Raw genomic sequence first — 19,320 nt, 5'->3', positions numbered from 1 at the left:
CGTGGCAAAACCAAGGGAGAGGACATGAAGGACTGAATCCCCAGATTGACCTAATACCTCCCCCCCTTGAACTAATGCAACGCTAATGAAGAGCTTGGAGCACCTCATCAGGAAGGCATAATGATTTCCTAGCTTTACCTGCCACATTGCAACAATATGCTCAATTATTGGCTAAACTGCAAATGCCCCACAAGTCATTTAAATAAAGCTCACATGTATGAAATAGTCAATTGTGTTCCCAGAGCAATTCCCAGCTGTAAAAATAGAGCCACACTGACGTATTTTTTTTCTACAACTAATTGAACTACTGCACTTATAATGTATGATTTAAAGGACCCAGGAGGAATTTCAATTTGCATTCCCTATTTTAAAATGTACACTCGAATTCTGCATTAAAGTGCTCTACATATTTAATTCAATATTGCTTGCCTGAAGCCCCAACCACTCCTAAATTTTAACACTGGGAATTGATGACCTGAGGTTTTTAATGCTCCAAGTGACTTAAAACAATGGTTTTAATAGGGCTGCTCCCCCCACCAAAAAACTAAAACAAAAAGAAAAAAACAAAAACAGTCCTAGACTTGATTGGTTCAAACCTCTGTGGCACAGAAAAAAACGTCCAAAAGAGCAACAAGATGCATGTCAGGAGGAAGAGTCTTATATGAGACCATCCTTCATTCCAGAATCAAAGCTTTAATTTCTTAAACCCATAGCCACTGCCCTGGAGTTAGAAAGGTGGCCAGGGCACTCCTGATGGAAACACGGCAGTGTGTAATGTGATGGTTACAAATGAGGAAAGACATTGCTGAAGTAATAAGTTCCAAAGAAAGCATGCTAAGACCCTTGGGTGTCTGGGAAAAAGGGAAATTTAAAGATTCAAGGTTTCACCTGCAGATTCTAATTGAGTTTGAGAGGTTGCATACATAGCCCACCTGCTTTACTAGTTAACAAAACAGTTATCGAGGGCCTATGCCTTGAATAAAGCACAATGGTAGAAGCAACAAAGACAGAAGTGAAAGCAGAGCCTACAGATCAACAGCAGATACAAGTACTTAAAGGACTAGGAGGCGGCAGACTTGGCCCAGTAGTTAGGGCATCTGTCTACCACGTGGGAGGTCTGCAGTTCAAACCCTGGCCCTCCTTGACCCGTGTGGAGCTGGCCCATGTGCAGTGCTGATGTGCACAAGGAGTGCCCTGCCATGCAGGGGTGTCCCCTGCATAGGGGGGCCCCGCGTGCAAGGAGTGCACCCCGTAAGGAGAGCTGCCCAGCGCCAAAGAAAGCGCAGCCTGCCCAGGAATGGCGCCGCCCACACGGAGAAATGACACAAGATGATGAGCAAAAAGAAACACAGACTCCCATGCCACTGACAACAACAGAAGCGGACAAAGAAGACGCAGCAAACAGACACAGAGGACAGACAACTGGGGTGGGGGGAAAGAGGAGAGAAATAAATAAATAAATCTTTGAAAAAAAAAAAGGACTAGGAAACAAGGTGGAAAGTGACAGGTAATATGAAGGGTTTCAGACAAATTAGGGAGGTGCCTATTTGGCTTGACTTTACATAAAATACTATTAATTTTGATCATTAGGGTCCCATGACACAAAAAATCAGCAAGAAGAGATGAAAATCAGAAGAGCAATCTCACTTTCACTTAAAAGCCAGGATGAGAGAGTAACCAGAAATGGTGGCAACAAATGTGCACCAAACTAGCAAAGAATGGAAAGTATAAGAACTTTAAGTCAAGGAGCACAAAGGACACCCAATGAACATTTACTGAAGAAATCAAAGTACTAGTCACAACCTAGTGTCATTTCTCAGATATGTAAACCTTTAACACTTAACTTTTGTTTCACAAATTAAGAAATAGAATTAGAAATAATGCAAGGACTCAGAAATTATTGATTTCGAAAACCTGTCATCAGGGGCAAATTAATGGGTCTTATGTACATAAGACCTCTGACAATTGGGGATGAAAGACACCTATGCAGAACTTTGTTGACATACTTAACCACCTGTTGCCTGATGACTAAGAACTTCCCTACAGGCCATACGGAATAAATCAAAGTTTGGTTTGGGCCACCAACCCCTCTCTTACATTCATATCATCCTTATCAGGCAACATTCTGGTAACAAGTGGGCTTCTCAGGATGATTGTAAGGTGGGGTGTGCTCGTTGGCAGAGGAACCCTCTAATTGTTCATCCTTCTCTTCCAAGTCTGGTAACTGTCAGTCCGTCCCTGACAACAGTTGAGCTGCAAGGACCCTGGGTGTCCTGACAAAACCTGCTGTTCTTTTCTACATGTCATGCTGTGCAGTCCCTAAGTGATGACATATCAAGAGGGGCGGCCTAAGCCATCAGCGTCTCTGACATCCTGCAAATAAAACCGTGCCATTTGGTGCCTCAGCCTATGTTTTTTCTTCTCCCTTTGGCACCACAAAGTATTTATTTACTACCTTTTCCACAGGGGAAATGGAAGGAAAGCAGGAATGTGTTGAGCTTGTGCTGCAGAGCTGAGAAAGAGGAAAGGAAAGAAAGAACTCAGTGTGGCTAAGTCAGCTTCCTAACAAACCCGTCTATGTCCAAGTAGGCTCACTTATGCAGTTCAGAAATTAAATAAAAGATTCAGGGAAAACAGGCAACCTCTTTCCTACCCTTGCTCCAATTAAAGATTCAGCATTTTAAAAAATGGATTCTAGCAGTAAATATGGAGTCATTCTTTTTCATTTTTCATTAGATGATCCCAGGGCTGCTTGGTGGTGAGTTCTAGCATCTATAGAGGCGAATCTGTGATACCTGGATACACTTCCATCTCTTCTTTCTCAATTTTCCATTGAAGTTCTTGTAATTAAGTCCCTCTCCACTCCAGGCTTGATGTAAGAAACTCAAGTGTGTTTGGTCTATCCAAATCCTTCAGTGTAAGTTTTTGTCATGTATGAATAGTAAGTAAAAATAGTTACCCAGAAGTTTAGACAGGGGATAAGAGGTAGATGGTCCCTGGTTCCCACATTTCAATTTCTAGGGTATAAATATATATATCTTCCAAAATAAACAAAAACATAAGCCTCTGCAGGCACAGGCTCAGAAATATTTCTCAAGTAGGAAGAGTGAACCAGGGAGTGGGGAAGATGTGAAAAGGCAGTTAACAACTCCCACTTTTAGAAGGGTTCTTGTGTTTTTATCTCAGAACCTTTGCTCTTTTCTTACAGTAAAGAGTTTGCAAGCAAATACAATCCCAGTGGACTATTTTAAAAGATGACCATCATATACTTACATTAAAAAAAAAAAAATCTGGCAAGTAACCAAGGAGCAAACAAGCAAAGTTCTACAAAGGTTAGAAATCATCTGAAATGACAGAAAACTCTGGCTTTAATATACCTAGTACCAAGGTTCTTCCTTTAGCCTCAACTTCCCTTGGTGCAGGTGCCACAGATGCCTTCTTAAGGGTCTGGAGGAAAGGGAAAGGCTTAGCTATTTCCCAGAAGAAACATGTGTCCACTCTAAGATGACTGTGGAAGAGGCCTGTTGGCCAGTCTGAGGCCTGCAGCAGTGGATAAGTCACATTACTGCTCTGAGTTTCTAGGGTTTCCTCCTCTGTAAAATCAAGTCACTCCTCTCCACAGCCCTCAGAGGGCAGCTGTGAGAAGCACACGAGATGCTGCTGGGAAACGCCCTGAGAACTTTTCCTCACAGGACCAGTTTCCAATTTCTAAAATCTTCTTCTTTTTTGTAATCTAATGCCTTTTGCTTCCTCACATTCGAGGATAAGGCAGAAGAGCAAGGACTTCTAGAAAGAAAAATCAGTGACAAAGAAATTTCTCCTCCTCACCTTTATCTAAGCTTTGGTATAAGACACTGCCCAAGCTACCTGCAGGGACGGGAGGGGACCCATCTTCTGTTTATTGCAAAGTCACATCTTACAGGGGGGAGAACTCCTCCCCATCTCTCAGTTTTTCACTGACATCAATGGAGAGATGTTCGCCAACAATGGCGCTTGGGGAAGCCACTCAGGACAGGGGGAGGCCACATTTATAAAGCCCCTACTGTGTACAGAGCCCTGTGAACGTGGCATCTCACTGACTCTTCACAGGAGCCTTTCAGCAGGCGTGGAGGTAACAGATGCGGAGAGGCTGAGACCTGCCCTTGGCCCACAGGGAGGAGGAGGAAGGCAGATGAGGGAGCACATGGTGCACTCACCTTGAGGTAGTAGTTGCCAGTCTTCTTTCAGAGAGAGGGTGGAAACACTCCTGTTACCTGCCCCTTCCTCGGGGTCTGTATTAGTCTGCCAAAGGGGTGCTGATGCAAAATACCAGATATTGGTTGGTTTTCATAAAGGGTATTTACTTAGGGTAGGGGCTTACAGATGCCAGACCATAAAGCATAGGTTACTTCCCTCACCAAAGTCTACTTTCACGTGTTGGAGCAAGATGGCTGCCGACGTCTGCGAGGGTTCAGGCTTCCTGGGTTCCTCTGGGCTTTCGTCCTGTTTTCTCCACATGAATAGCTGTAGACTATGAGGGTCTCTAGGCTTTGCCTCTCTACACAAGCTCAGCTGTAGACTATCAGGCAAACAGCTCTGTTTCTTTCCCGGGGGGCTCCTGCTTAAGACTTCAGCATCAAACTTCTGCATTAAGAACCCGCGCATCAAAAGCTCCAACTCTGTCCTTTGCCATGCCTTCTATCTGTGAGTCCCCACCCACCAAGAGGTGAGGACTCAGTGCCCTAATGACATGGCCCAATCAAAGACCTAATCATAACTCAATCACGCCCAGGTACAGACCAGATTACAAACATAATCCAACATCTATTTTTGGAATTCATAACTATATCAAACTGCTATAGGGTCCTATTTCATTCCCCCATCAGAGCACAGGGCTGGCACCAATCTAACCACAAGCTTTCATCTCTGCTTTTGGACCAAGGTGCTGAACTGCATGGCAAATCTGACATCCCCTTTCCAGGCTGTAAGAATTCTACATCTCTTCTCTTAAGAAAAAATACTTTGATTTACTTTCAATCTTCCTATTGCTTGAATATAAGGTATTCCCATGGTAAGGGAATCCTCTGTTCCCTACGAGAAGACCCTCAATCTGTCTGCCTGCAAGGTTTGGTCAACCTGATTATATAAACTTGATGACTAATATTTGAAATCACATATTATGATTTAGAAGTAATGCTTTTCTTTCCATTCTCACCTTCCACAAAGCAATTTAATTCAAACTCTTTCCAGGCACCCTCCACATGCCTGTCATCATGTTTTGAGCTGATGATTTTCCAAAGTACACCATCTCCTTTCCTTCCAAGGTGCCTATGTGATGCTGTCATTGAAAAAGTACCCTAAAGGCACAAGCAGCCCTTCACAGACCCTCAGGACAGTTAGCTTTATATGAAAAGTATATTTGTGAGCCCCACAGGACCTGGTGCACCATAGTACTTTTAAGTGATCTACAGTGGTTTTAATGAAATTTCACCAGAGAAAGTTTGCTCCTCAGTAAACCCATATCCTCTTCTCCGCAGATACAAAGCTGGACTACATTTCTGAGCCTCACCTATAAAAGGAAGTGGCCATAAGACTGAGTTGTAGTCAATGAAATAGGAGTGGAAGTGATGTAGATGCCCCTGCCAAGCTTGGCCCATCAAAACCTCACATGGTGGAATTCTCTGTGATCTTTCTATTTCTACCAACTGGATGCTGACAAGCACCAGGAGACAAGATGGAAGGAGGGTATGTCACTGAATTACCAGGTTTGAAAAAGACAAACACACTGTGGGCTTTACACAAGTGGAAAATAGCCTTCAGTCATGACTGAGCCTTTGTATAGGTTGGGGTTTATTTGTTACAGCAATCAGCATTACCTTAAGTATATCAACATTTGATATTTGGCAATTGTGAAGCTATGACCTCAGGAATAACTGCTAAATCTGTATTAAGTTTCTTTGCTTCTTTTTCTTTTGCAGCCCTTTTTCATCATGTAACCTCTATAAGCATTCATAATGCGTACTGATTAAGGGAATTCCAGGCTAATATGCTTTCCCCATCTGTTTGGAACCAGTCACTCATGAGTTTCACTCATTCAGTCCTTTCTGTGGACTCTGACTAGTGAACTTATCAGGTCCTTTGTATCATGAGAGATTGTGGAAGGGCTCGAATATTTAGCAACTCCCTTTTGACGAAGGAATAAATTAGGGGAAATTTTCTCTTGATATTCAGGCATAGTTTTTAAACCAGAAGGATCTCCTTTTCACAGAGATCTGTGCCTTTTAGTGGTTTATTAAGGCATTGCTGGGGTACCACTTTCAGCTTGTCTGTCCCACCCAGAAGAGACTAGAAAACTAACATGCTTTTGTATGTAGTTTATGAGTATTTAATGAAAGTGTGCTGAATAAAATTTACTTGCTTACGAGTAACATTTCACAGCTTTCCAAAGTTGTCCGCTGAAACTTTCATTTTTTTTTTTTAAGGGAACTAATCCCTTCTCTGTGAAGAAGTATCTGTTTTTATTCAGCTACAGAGACCACGTGAGAGACTAAATAGCCAAGTCTTAGCTGATACAAATCAATAAACAAAATTCTACAAAGTTTAGGCCAAAAAGAGTTTTTGTGGAGAGTAAAATATAAGGGCTGCCCACCCAAGAGGGTTACCTAGACGGTCATGGTCGTCGGCTATGTGCCAACACTGCGCGCTGCAGATACTTCCTCTTGCTTGTATTCTCTTTATTGGTAATGGCCAATGAGGTCACTTATAGGTACAAAATGCTTTCACGTTAGTTCTGCAAAGCCTCCCTGCCACCAGGGCATGGATGTCCCCATTTCACAGAGGAGGAAACCGAGACCAGGAGATACTCTGTTACTTGCCCACTGTTCCAGGTCGAATCATGTTTTCCACAAAGTCTTAACCCCACATCCTGTGAATGTGAACTCATCTGTAAGTAGGATCGTTGAAGGTCCTATTTATTAGTTAAGATGAGGCCAAACTGAATCAGGGTGGACCTTAACCCAGGATGACCGCAGTCCTTACAAGCAGAGGCAATCTGGAAAGGGGAGGCACAGAGAGACAGTCACGGCCATGTGGCAGGGGCAAAGACTGAACTGTGGGTTGCTGGCAAGCCACCACCATAACGTGACAGAGGTCAGAGAAAGCAACGTCCTAGCCCACACCTTGATTTTGGATTTCTAGCTTCCAAAACTCTCAAATTCCTATTATGTAAGCCCACCAGTCTGTGCTATTTGTCTCAGCAGTGATGGCAAACTCAGACACTCATATTCCTCAGCCTCATGAGCACTTGGGCTCCCCACCTATAGAACAAGCTCTAGGCCACAAGTCTTTGGGGCCACTGCATGGAACAGTGAAGCCATGCCCATGAAGCACCTTCCCCACCCACGGCTCACCCTGAGCCAGGGACTGCTCTGGTCAGCAGCATAGATTGCTCTTCTGGAGTCTTCCCATAAGCAAGGGGGAAGGGAGAGGACATTCTGAGCCTTCCCAACGGTTTGAGTCCACACCGACACCTGCCAGTGTAACCTCCTGAACTCTCATTGGTAGCATTCATTTTAGCAGCAAATTAGAGACCCAGTGGAGTCTAGAGGGGCAGGGTGGGGGCAGTGGGATGGGTCTGCTCTGGTAGAAGACTATTTTATCACCATGGTACACACTGAAAATGAAAAGCAAACCAACTCTGAGGCTATTTCAATGTTGCTTTTAAATCCTCTGCACGCAATGTACTCCCATATTGCCTCCCACCCCTCAATTACTCTAAGCCACTGTTCTAGGCTGGCTTGAACTGCTGAAGTATCACAGAGAAGTGTCATTTCTGTCTAAATAGGTAAGATCCTCAAAGGGTAACCTGTTCTGTGGATAATTCTGTGTCCCTCAGAGCCCCCATTACAGAGTTGGGGCTCAAAAGCTGGCTTTTAACTGCATGCAGTCCAGATACAATAGAGCGGCCATCTTCTACTCCCTTGAAGTCCTCTGTGGGGTAGATTCAGCAAGATCAAGTCTTGTGGAAGCTCTTTTAATTTCTGGGGATAATTCTCTTAGAGAACATGGAGTGAACAACACAGAGGAAAATAAGACATGTATTAGCCAAATGGCCCGAGGGAATGGTTGGTAATAGTGCACCAGCTGGAGGTAACTTGAGGGCTAAACAAGGGCGTATGTGTGACAGATAATGGCAACTCTGTCACCAAAGAGCGCCCAGATTTGGTGTTTGGAGAGGTGACATCTCAACCTGCCAGAATGCCACTGTGCAAAGGGACCTAAGCCACATATTTCCTGGCTGTAAAATGGGGACATTTGTCTCTGAGGAAGGGAACATGGCGGGCATCTCTATTCTCTAGCTATGGGAATGGAGCACAGAGAGATAAATATTTTGCCTAAGACAACACAGCTACTCAGGGTGGAGATGGGATTTAAACCCAAGTTCATCAGACTCCAAAATTCATCCTCAGTTCAGCGATGTTCCCACCTTCGTTGAGTCCTACAATGTCGCTCAGTCATAACTACTGGCCTTCAGTCATTTGTTGAAAACAATGTCTCAGAATAGAAACTCTCCGGCACAAGGGCTGACAAACCTGAGAGTCAACATCCCATCAGTGGGACTCTGAGCAGGTTGCTCCACCTGTAAACTAGGAAAGATTTCTGCCTTACAAGCGTTGCTAGAATTCAAGGAGATAATGCCTAACCTTTGTTGTTCCACGGACCCCTTTGCCAGTTTGGTGAAAACCACAGACCCCTTGTTAAGTCTGCACTATACTGTGTATTATTTAATAAATATATCACACCTGCACCAACATGTCCCCAGAAGAATAATGTTTTTTTGGCTTTCAATTCAAGCTCATGGACCCCTTTTTAAGGGCCCCCAGTCTAAGAGTATTCAACACACTGATGATCCATAATTTTTCATTTCCTTCCCCCCTTTCAAACATCTTCTGGGCTTCTGTGTTAGGTCCTGTGGAAGGAGCACAGGAGGGTAAGATGGACTACAAAGGCCTTGAGGGCTCCTAATGCGGGAGGCGTATACATATAACTAGAGAATAAGACAAAGCCATAACTTTGCCATTGAGCTTGTAAAAAAAAAAAAAAAAAAAAGTAACCTGCTCACAAAAAAAGTTTAGGCTCATAAGTGATATATATGCTGGGAACAACTATGTTTTCGGTACCTGATAAATTAATTCACATTAGTATGACTAGCATTTTGATATTTATGATTTTACCATCTTGCTGCACAGTGGCAGGTTTATTATGAATGCTTTAGCATCCTCGGCCAATCCTGTGAATCGGCATTTTAACTAATATGTCATTAAGAAACAGGTTTGGCATAACTGATGCTAATTTTTAGTAAATTAATTTCAAAGAACTTAGTTTCCAAATTAATCTTAAAAATCCACACCTTTAGGAAAAAGAACTCACTTTACAGTTCAAGCCAAACAGAATAATAAGATGGCATCTCCCATCTCATTGTCAGAACAGTTCCGGTGTGAGCATATACTGAGAGTGCTGGGTGAAATCCTGAACAGAAGCTGCTAGTCAAATCCTAAGAGTTCATATTAAAGGCAGCAGAAAATACATTTCTATCTGAGAATGTTTGCTGAGATTAACCCAACATTCTTAGAACTCTTTTTTAAACTAAGGAAATCAAGTCATAATTAAATGACCACTCATTTTAAACACATTTAGCACAGATTTAAAGTTATTATTTCTGGGCATCCTAACATCATCGGGCACAGAAGAATGATTTTTTTTTTTTTCACCATCTGAAAAGCAAGGATAAAGAGAAAAGATTCTGGAAGCTACACTTGCAAAGACCTAACTATTAAGCCAAATAGATGATTATTCCTATTGCATAGACATTTATTTATTCTTCATAACTAACCTAAGAATGAAAAAGCTCCCAGCCCACAGGGCTGGCCTGTAGTTACACTGGCCCCTAGAATGACCCCCTGCTAACAGAGCCGCTTACATGGTCCTCACCAAGGCAAGGACAGAGCTTCCTTTGCTCTGTGGCCAGTAAGTGAAAAGCCAAAGCCTGCCTGGATGACAGACGACCCACCAATCAGTGGGAGCATAGCCCACCCAGTGTTAGCAGAAAAGGATCTGGCAGCAAATTGTTCATTCACCAGGTCAAATAATACAATGAGAACAAGAGTCTGAGAGGAGTTAAGCACTCACTGGTGCTACTGCCATAGACATCCCCCCACCACCATTTCCTGCCTGCCACTGGGCCAGGCCCTTGAGGTACATCTCCGCTGCATCCTCACAACTGCATGAGAGGCAGGTTGCATGATGCTCAACTGGAAGATGAAGAATCTGACGTTTGGCGACGTTTAAAAACTTGCCTCAGGCCCCATGGCCCCTAGCAAGTGAATAGTAGAATTGAGAGTCCAACCAAAGCCAATGGGCTCCAAATCCCCCATATCCTTGAAAGTTACCCTCTACCCTACTCCACCCCCCAAAAAACTACAATTTACCAGGGCAAAATAAAGGCTAACTGTATACTTCAGGAATAGTTAAATCCCAAACTTTACTCTAAGCAGCCTCTCCACATTTGTGGAGTTCAATTAGGCATCTTTTAAAAATAATGTTACACTTGTTCTTTAGTTGAGTTTTATCCAGCTAAGCCTAAGCAATTCCCTTGGACTCTGGGAAATGCATTCTACCTTTTCAACCCAAAGGTCAGTGCTAATTTTAGATTTGAGTCCCAGAAAAGCACAAGTGTCTAGCCAAAGACCTGGGGTGAAGTGGGGTGGGGGATGTGAGGAGGCCAATAGACGAAAAAGCCTAACTTCACACTACGCAGAAACATCGGTCTCTTTCTACCATCTCATGTGCTTTTCTTGTGTTTTTTTGTGACAAGATGGTCTTTTGAAAGGAGACATACGTTTGATGGGCATTTCTTTTTAAGAAGGTATAAATATTGGTAAGAAGTAGATCTTTGAAAACTCAGGGTTACCAGCTCACAGCATACACACTTACAAACTGAGTTCAGCCTCTGCAGCGGCACACGCAGGTCATATGACCGAAGGCACATTGTCTCCTCTACACCCTTCTTTCCCCACCTGTACGAGTGTGAATGATATTAATAACTGACCCACAGGCAGACAGGAGGTTCCAGGAGAGTGCACAGAGCTTCTGCCAGCTGAAAATAAAGACTAATGGCAGTTGGGGGACTTGCCTGCCCAACACACCTCTCCCCAGTTGACCACAGAACTTGGCCCAGAACATGTGGCCCAGACTTGGCCAATCAAAGTACTCCATTCCCCTGACCACAGCCATTGGTCCAAGGAAGGGCACATGACCCAAACCGGACCAATCAGAGTCCCTTCTTAGGATTTTTCCAACTGGAGGTGGTGGGGTTTGATCATGAGGCTGTAAGGAGTTAAGCATGGAGCTGTTACAGTCCTAGCCCCTGCTGTACTGGGAGAAGAAAGGCAATCTGCAAAGAGAAGCAGAGACCAGGGTCAGAGAGGGACAGAAGAGAGCCCTGAGGTCCTGAGGCTCTGGTTCCAGTCATCGCCAGAGCCAGAGCCACCTCTGCCATGCCTGGGGTTGACGATGTAAGCCACTCACTTCCCCCTTGAACCTCCTGCTTTTACCTGGTTTGAATTGGGTTTCTGACCTTATAATCAAAAGATAATACAGTAACGAATAGCTCATATAATCTGAACAGTGACCAAATCCTCAATAAAAATAATTTCTTCCTATGTGGATTCCTACAATTTTTTCCTATGTGGATTTATTTAAAAAAAGAAAGGAATTTTACTAGAGGAAGCAAACACTGCCACATTTCACATATATGGCATCTTTTCAAAAGCAAGAAAATATTTCTTCGTTTGCAGTCACCTTATTCATTTTAGAGTGGTGTTAAACTCTCACATACCCACTCCCACACACACCTCCAAGATGTGGCCCATTAAAAACTTAGGATAAAAACAAGTTGTTATTTTTTCTATAGATATATTAGCTGGTGCTACATAGGGGGGAAAGTGGTGGGTAGAAGTGTTGATGCTATTTTTCGTGTGCTCTCAAGAGAAATTTCCCAGGTTACTAGAGCTCCTATTGGGGGCAGGGGGAAGATGGATCATAAAACTAAAACAAAATACATTTACCGAGATTTGCAGCCACTACAACAAATCCTTTCTGCCTTTTCAGAGGATTTTTTCGTTTACTTTTAAAGCCCCTCCACATTATCTTTCCCAAGAATTCATGGATAACAATGGAAAGGCACAGTAGATTCCAATTCTCAAATTATCTTCTGAAGCAAAGGGCAAAATCTGAGGTCAAACTGAGACAAGAGTGTTCCTGATCTGACCTGAGGTGTCCACCCCAACCTCTGAAGGAATTCAAGGATGAAATAGGGGGCATGTTTGTCCAAATACATAAATGGAATTGCAAAGAGTCAGAGGGTAGCTTAGGCTCTGGGGCCATCTCCATCCACAAAGAGAACCCTAGAAGCCATGCCGACTCTTCTGTGCTGAACTTACTTCCAGACCTAGAAACCTGACAGCAGAATAAAGGAGAGACCCAGTGACTGTGTAAATAGACATGGCCCCTTGAGTAAAAGGCAGCATTTCTCAAAAGAGAAGTAAAATTGTACTAATCTTTCAGTGTTCCTAAATAAATTATGAACATATAGATAAGAAATAACCCAAAGATGCGGGTTTTTTTTTTTTTTTGCATTCTATTCTATTTTTCACATCTACAGGTTTTTTGTTTTTTTTTTAACCCAATATTGATTTTTCCAATCAAGCATGAATTCTACTCATAAAGAAAGACGGTTCTGGAAAGAGCAGACGGACATTTATGGATGGAAAATAGTGGTTTAGAAAGAAGATTCAAGCACATTGGGACAAAATTTATTTACCATTTATATAAATGCCTCCAAGTAAGTGAGAATGCAAACTAAATCATCATGTTGGTCTGCAGTGCTACTTCTGAGTACTAATGATCCAAGCCGGTGGGGGTTCAGAATGATTTCATAGGGCAATGAGAGTAGGTTTGAGAGAGAGACAAAAACTTCATAGTAGACAAATAGAGAATGATGCATTTATATCACCTAGACCTGATACTTCTCAGGAAGCTGGATTAGAAAGGAAAGCAAGCTAAAAAGCTAGTTTTTTAAAAAAGAAAATGCCTTTGAGATCATTTAATTCAACATACCCATTGTATAGACAAGGAAACAGAACTCTAGGTGGTCAACTCTCACTCTCCAGATCATCTGTGACACAGCCTGGACACTCTGCCAACCAAAAACATGAGCCAAAAAATGAACATGATGAGAAAAAAAAAAAAAGGCAGCAAGAGGCCACAGGCCACAAATCCCATTACCCGTCACCCATCACCAACCAAGAAGGATACTAGAAATGAACCGGCATACTCCTATTTCATCCAAACCATGACATGCAGAGAGCAGTCCAGCCAACGGACCTCCAGGAAGACATTAATCAAGCTAGGGATGGTTCAGATGAGGATAACAGAACTGAACGCGGGCACAGAAGCCCTTCTGTATTAGACTTCTGCCTTTTCCTTAGTAATGTTGTATTTCAAGAGACACACGGTTGATCAAAGATTTTGAAAATGTGAAAAGACACATTAAATTCTGGTACTCCAGAATCAGGGGCAGGGAGCCAGGGGAGGACTCCCCTTTAAGCCTGAAAGATAAGTACTCTTTCATAAAATATGCAGTCATCTAAGGTGACGTAAGAATATGGTTTAGTTCACAAATTCAATAAATGCCTGTGGGCCACATGCCAGTGCTGGTGCAACTAAAACTAAAACACAGCCCTTGTTTTCATGGGTGCAGTGGGTGAAGCAGGCTGCTCCACAGTGCCATGGGTTGGTCTGTGTCCTCCAGAAGACCTGACCAAGCCCTAATGCCTGGTGCCGTAAATGTGGCCTGATTTGGATACAGGGCCTTTGAAGATGTTATTAAGAGGAGACCAAACCCAATATGAGATGGGAAGAATGCCCTATCACAACTGAGGCAGAGAATGCCAAGGATCACCAGCAAACCACCAGATGCTGGAAGAGGCACAGAAGGACTCAGAGGGAGGGCAGCCCTCTCAACACCTTGATTGTGGATTTCTAAAGCCTCCGAAACTGTGAGACAATAAATTTGTTGTTTCAAGTCACCTGGTTGGTGGTGCTTTGTGCCACAGCCCCAGGAAACTAAGACATGGAGGTGCAACACAGGGCGGCGTCTGTGTTTGCTGCTGGCTTACGCGTGTGTTGGAGAGAGCCAGGGCGGTTGTTTTGGTCCAAGACCTGAGTCTTGAAAAAGGGACCGTTAGGCCAATGATGAATATAGTAGAAGGAGAGGGGGTATTCAGACAGGAACAGGGGTGAGGAGGCATGGGGGTCTGGGGAGACTATAGGAAGTTCCATTTTGTGAGAAAACAAAGGTTAGGGAAGAGGACATAGGAGAGGTAAGAAGGGGTTGAAGCAAGCTTAGACTTTGTCAGTTTCTTTACCAATGGCTGGAAGAGTGGCGAGTCCCTGGGGAGAACAGCAGAACACCGTGGCAAGTTCCTGGCTCAGGGAAGCTCAAGTGCTGAACCAGATCGAGGGAGCTGAGTGCCCCTGAAACACACTGCACAAGCCTGGGTACCATGTGTTATGTGGGGCCACCACGTTTCAAGGACTGAGGGCTCGGGCTCCTCTGGCAGCCCCCGCCTGCCTATTTTCAGTCTCACCATTGCTGTCTGGGACACGGAACCACCCCTGCCCTGCCTTCTCACAGGGAGATTGTGAGGAAGTAGGAGTGTGGCAAGGGCTGTGGGGACTGAGTCTCGATACAGATGAGGTAATACCAGAATTGTGGTCAACCAACCTTCTTACAGCAGTTCAACCACATTTTGAGCAATTCAGATCCAGCCTGCATAAGGATGAGGGAGAGCTCGCCTAAACTGGACTCTGTGGTACACTGCGGCCACTCCATCAGAGGCGGGGTTTATCCCAACAGTGAGGGTAAGGCCCAGAAATTTTACCAGCAGGGGTAAAAGCAGATTTGGATTTGGGTGATGGGGACAGGGGAAGAGGATGGGGTGGAAAATTAGGCACAGGAAAATCAGGCAGGACACTGCGTGTGGTTACCCACCAGGGATTCGGCAGGCTGCCAGTGGCAGCTGTCTCAGGGGCCCACGCGAGTAGGGCAGGTACTGGAAATGAGAACCTCAGGTCCAGTGGGGAGCCAGAAAGCAGGCAAGTGCCGGTGTAGGGGGCACCGGAAACTCAGCGCCAGCTGAGTGTCACCACATGGGAGCGTAGTCCCCCTATTCCAGGCCTTCTGATTTTTTCAGAGAAACTGTAAATCCAAGTGGCATCTCCAGATTTCTAAATATTAACGCAATTTTTGTAAACTTTGTGCAGGCCAACAACATTATCTGCCAGTTAGAAGTGGCACATTGGCTACCCTTTCACCACTTCTGGACTCTAAAGCGGTGAGCTTTAAGGGACCTCATAGTATGGAGAAACAACAGGACTTGGCGACTGGATGTGGAGCACAGGAGGAGTCTAACATGACCATGTGCTTCCTGCTTTAATGCCTCAGTGAATGGCTGGAGCCACAGAGAAAAAAAAAGGGGGGGTGGGGAAGTGTGGCTCAGGATGAGTGGGTAAGCAGGGGGGACAGGGAAAACCAAAATCGGTTTTGTCCTTACTGTGTTTCCCGTTTTCTTTTGCCTAAAGGGCATGGGTAAGTCCACTAGACTGTGGGTAACCCAGGAGACCTCTCTATGCTGAGATACCAACATGGGGCTTACCTCACTGGTGAGAGCTGACGTTGTGGGAATGCAGGCCACCCAGAGACGCTACGGGAAGTGAGAAGAGGGATGAGGACAGACCTCTGGGGAACCCCAAGAGGTAGCAAAGATGCCAGTGAGGCAGGAGGAAAACCAGGAGAAAAGGGCAACTAGGGAAAACACCACGGAGAGGTCTGGGGGCAGAGTTACAAGTCTACTGGTGCAGGAAATCGTGGGGGTCTCCTCCTGCTTTGGGGAGGAGTGTAAACAGAAGCCAGCTTGCAGGGAGCTGAGGACGCAAGGGAGGGTTAACGAGTTTAAAAAGCATGGGGAGATGTGGTGGTAGCTAGAGATGAGGTAGGGGGATGCAGGCACAAGGGGGTTTAAGGCATTTTAAAAATATTGCTAAAATGAAAACACTTCATCAGGAGAAGCCAGAGATGAAAACGAGAGGAGAGTAAGATTCCTTTGGAGAGGGAGGCCTGGGGACCCAGGACACAGCTGGGGACATTTGTCACCACCACAGGGAGACCTTCCCTCCAACCTTCTCGAAGTTCCCCACCCCAACATGATTTTCCTGTCATTTTAAAATCATGTGTTTTATATTTGTTTGCTTTTTAATTGTCTATTCTTTTCCCACAAGAATAAGTGTTTCAAGAAAGCAGGGACCTGCAATACTTATTGTAAGGCCTAAGACAGGGCCTAACGCACAGGAGATGCTTAAGAAGGGATATTGAGTGACTGGGTGAATATGGAAAAGTTGGTAGGTGGGGAGTGGGGCAGGCATGGGGAGACTTCAGTCTGTGGCTTTTATTTTCTCAGTAGAGTGGGCCATAAAGTCACCTGCTGGATGAGGAGGGACGGAATTGGAGATCTCTTGCAGCAGAGAAGAGTTACAATGGGAATATGATTTTGTGATCTGGAAGGACGGGAGGCTGTGGTTGAAAGAGACAGATATTGCAGTTTCAGATTTCAGAAGCTGAGCATCTCTGGATATGGTCAGTGGATTGAATACATAGAGTATGTGATGTCACTGGATTTGAGATGGTCAAGTTAAGTTGGAGATGACCAAGGCGGTAAGAATCTAGAGCGTGACCACCCACTTGGACTTTGGGCCTGAAGGAGAAGAGAAGGCCCATGAGCCAAAGTTCCCCTGCTATGAGAGTATGACCAGCTGGTAGGCTGGCAGAGGAAGGCAATACAGAGTATAGCTGGGGACCTGGCTAGGCCACCAGCACTTCCAACTCTACCATCTCAAAACCATTTCTGACTAGTGTTTAATCATCCATGTATGGAACTGGAAATTAACTTCCTTTGGAGACTAATTTTTATCCTTTTAAAATTACACTATGATGTGAAGTTGATGGGAAGTAGAAATTGTCTGCAATGATTCTTTTTTTTTAAGAATAAAAGACAAATGACACCTTTATGACCTTCGTGTCTGTAGTGTACAATATTTTTAAACATATTACTAAAGAATCACAAAACCTGGAGGTTTACATAAACTTTAGATAATTTCCTCTAACACCTTTCCTTCGCATGGCTGAAAGTAATTTTTTGCTGAAATACTGCAAATAGCACAGTTACTGATTTGGATGTACAGATAACGTTTAAATCACCTTCAATTTTAAAAAGTGAGCTTCAGATGTACAAATTAGCAATGCTTATCACATCTTCCAGTTATCTGTGCTCAAGTTTTGATACAAAATCTCCAAAGTACAAAATCATCACGTTAATTGTTGCAGAACAGTTCGGAGAAGCTGTTTTCTGACTTAAAAGAGGAAGTCAAACCTTCAAACGCCTTTTTATGTTGACGCTAAATAAAGAACGTTTTCCACAAAGTAGTCAAAGCAAGACACAGCAGTATTTGAGAGATCTCGAGAGACACACCTGGAGATTATTTTTCTTTCATTAAGACGCTAAAACCTTCAATAGCGTCTTCCATCATCACTGAAGGTGGAATGCTGTCTTATGTAACTGATGCCCTCCCTCGCTGCTCAGTTTGTAGGCAAATTAAATATCTAATTCCGCCTAGAATCTCTGAATACTTTCACCTTATCTGTAATCACTTATCAGCACTGCAATCCCAATTTCTACAGGTGAAACGAGCAAAGACCTGCTCGATAGGCTTAAATCGCTAGCCAAAGGCCAGTTTAAAGGATCTCCCCCAAACCGCTGGGTCACCCCCACCCTGATCAGGCGGAGGTAACAACGCGTAAGAGCCTGTCTTTCCCTACCCAGACGCGCACACCCCAAGTACGGGGTAGGGGACGCCCGCGAGTACCTGGGTACCTCAGGTTCAGGGTCACGGGCGCCAGCTAGGATGGAGGCAGAGAAGCCGCGCCGGACTCGGGGACCTCATCCGCCGGCCCCAGGACTCCCAGCTGCGGACACACCTGGACGCCACAGCTGGCGCAGCCTCTCCGCGCCCAGCCCGTCTTCTACCCGGGGTTCCAGCAGGGCGGGCAGACAGCCTTGGCCGAGCGCGGCGGAGAAAGTTCCCTCCGCTTCGACGTCGGCGCCTCCCGGCCCCACTCGCCCTGCAGCCTCCGGGCCGGACACAAGGTCGCAGTGGGGAACCCACTGCACGCGGAGCCCCGGGGACCGACGGCGGCGCAGAGGGCACCGCCGACCGCGCCCCTGCGGCCCCCGGGATCGTCCGCGGGGAGTGGCGGGGCGCGCAGCCCGTACTCACCGCCGCTCGCTCAGGATCCCCAGGTGGCGACCAGGAGAGCGGCGCGGCCGGGGCCGGAGCCGGAGCCGGAGCCCGGCAGGCGGGAGGCGGCGGCGGAGGGCGAGCGGCGGCGCCGGCGAGGAGGGTCAGGGAAGGGGAGAGGCGGTGGCGCCTGCAGCCGCGTGCAGCCCCTCGCAGCCCCGTGCAGCCCCGCGCCGCGTGAGCTGGGCGGCCGCCGCTCGGGGGCTTTATCGCTGCCGCCGCGCCGGCCCCCGCCCCTTCCTGCCGCCCCCGCCCCCGGCCGCCGCTCCGCCCCCGGCCCGCCCCGCCTTCCCGCCGCCTTCTTTGTGTGCCAGCGGCTCGCAGCGCCCCCGCGCCGGGGCTCCGGGGACGTCCCCGTCCCGCCGCGGCCTTCTGCTTACCACCCCAACTGGTCCCCGTCGAGCGGCTGCACCCGGAAAGCGCTGGGGAGACCAGCCCACCCCGACGTGGGGCGCCTGCCGGGGCCGAGCCGCACGTGGGTCGCCGGGAGGGGGGCGGGGGTGCAGGGGGCGAGGCGGACTCGGGCTCGTGGCGCGTCCCTGCCATCCAGGGGATCCTGTCTTGGCTGCCCCCTGGGAGAGACCGGGGCGCCCCCGGGACACTGCCCACCCATCCTACTGGTGTGGATAATGGAGCCAGGTCGCGGCCGGAGAGGGGCAGATGGCCCCTCGAGGTGCTTCGCCGGCTGCGCCAGAGCCGACTTCTCCACCTCCGGGGCCGAGGAGCGGCGGGGCTCCTGAGGCAGAGGGCAGGCCAGAGATCCCAGTCAAGTCGGCTCCTGGCTGGGGGTGGCAGCATGAGGTACGGGCAGAGTCCTCGGAATCCACCCCTTATCACCTCCTACCCACCTGGTACACAGCTGATGGGACC

General features: G+C 46.2%; 1 protein-coding gene across 1 annotated transcript in view; it reads right to left on the bottom strand.

The window, feature by feature from the left end:
- SERPINE2 (serpin family E member 2) overlaps window positions 1-18,692 on the bottom strand; it is a 58,646-nt gene extending 39,954 nt beyond the window's left edge. The window contains exon 1 of the mRNA XM_004457377.5: window positions 18,430-18,692. The gene's annotated coding sequence lies outside the window, so the exon portion shown is untranslated. The remainder of the gene's footprint in view (window positions 1-18,429) is intronic.
- Window positions 18,693-19,320: the final 628 nt, after the last annotated feature.

The sequence above is a fragment of the Dasypus novemcinctus genome, chromosome 7, assembly GCF_030445035.2.
Source record: "Dasypus novemcinctus isolate mDasNov1 chromosome 7, mDasNov1.1.hap2, whole genome shotgun sequence".
NCBI lineage: Eukaryota > Metazoa > Chordata > Mammalia > Cingulata > Dasypodidae > Dasypus > Dasypus novemcinctus.
This window is presented reverse-complemented; position numbering and strand designations above follow the sequence as displayed.